Consider the following 697-nt stretch of genomic DNA (forward strand, 5'->3'; position numbering starts at 1 on the left):
TGTCTTTTTCTTCTACACTATTGCCTTGATAGGAAATATTGCCATCATCCTGCTGCCATTACTAGAGGAACGTCTCCAAATTCCTATGTACTTCTTCCTCAGAAATTTGGCCATCTTGGATCTCTGTTATACCACAAATATAGTCCCACAGATGTTGGTCAATGTTTGGGGTAAAGACAAAAAAATCTCTTTCAGTGGTTGTGCCTTTCATCTTTTCACTGATGTGACATTATGCACAGTTGAATGTATGCTCCTGGGGTGTGATGTCCAATGACAGATTCAATGCTGTCTGCAAGCCTCTACATTATATGACAATAATGAACCCTCAACTCTGTCGAGGCCTAGTGATCATGACCTGGATAATTGGTATCATTAATGGTGTGATCCTCTCTCCCTATGCTATGAGTCTTCCTCGATGTGAAAACCACCTGGATCACTATTTCTGTGAGATATCTGCAATGGTCAAAATTGCATGTGTGGACACCAAAGTCATGGAAGAAATCTTATTTGCATCGTGTTTTTTCATTTTCCTCTCACCACTTCTTCTCATTCTGGTTTCATATAGCTTCATTGCTGTAGCTGTGCTCAAGATCAAGTGTGCAGCAGGGAGACAAAAAGCATTTGGGACCTGTTCCTCCCATCTCATTGTGGTATCCATCTTCTATGGGACTGTTATCTACATGTACATACAACCAGG

General features: G+C 41.0%; 1 pseudogene; it reads left to right on the forward strand.

The window, feature by feature from the left end:
* The first annotated feature begins 7 nt into the window (after positions 1 to 7).
* Positions 8 to 695, forward strand: LOC104983197 (annotated as a pseudogene).
* The last annotated feature ends 2 nt before the right edge of the window (positions 696 to 697 follow it).

The sequence above is a fragment of the Bison bison genome, unplaced genomic scaffold, assembly GCF_000754665.1.
Source record: "Bison bison bison isolate TAMUID 2011002044 unplaced genomic scaffold, Bison_UMD1.0 scf7180017861986, whole genome shotgun sequence".
Taxonomy (NCBI): Eukaryota; Metazoa; Chordata; class Mammalia; order Artiodactyla; family Bovidae; genus Bison; species Bison bison.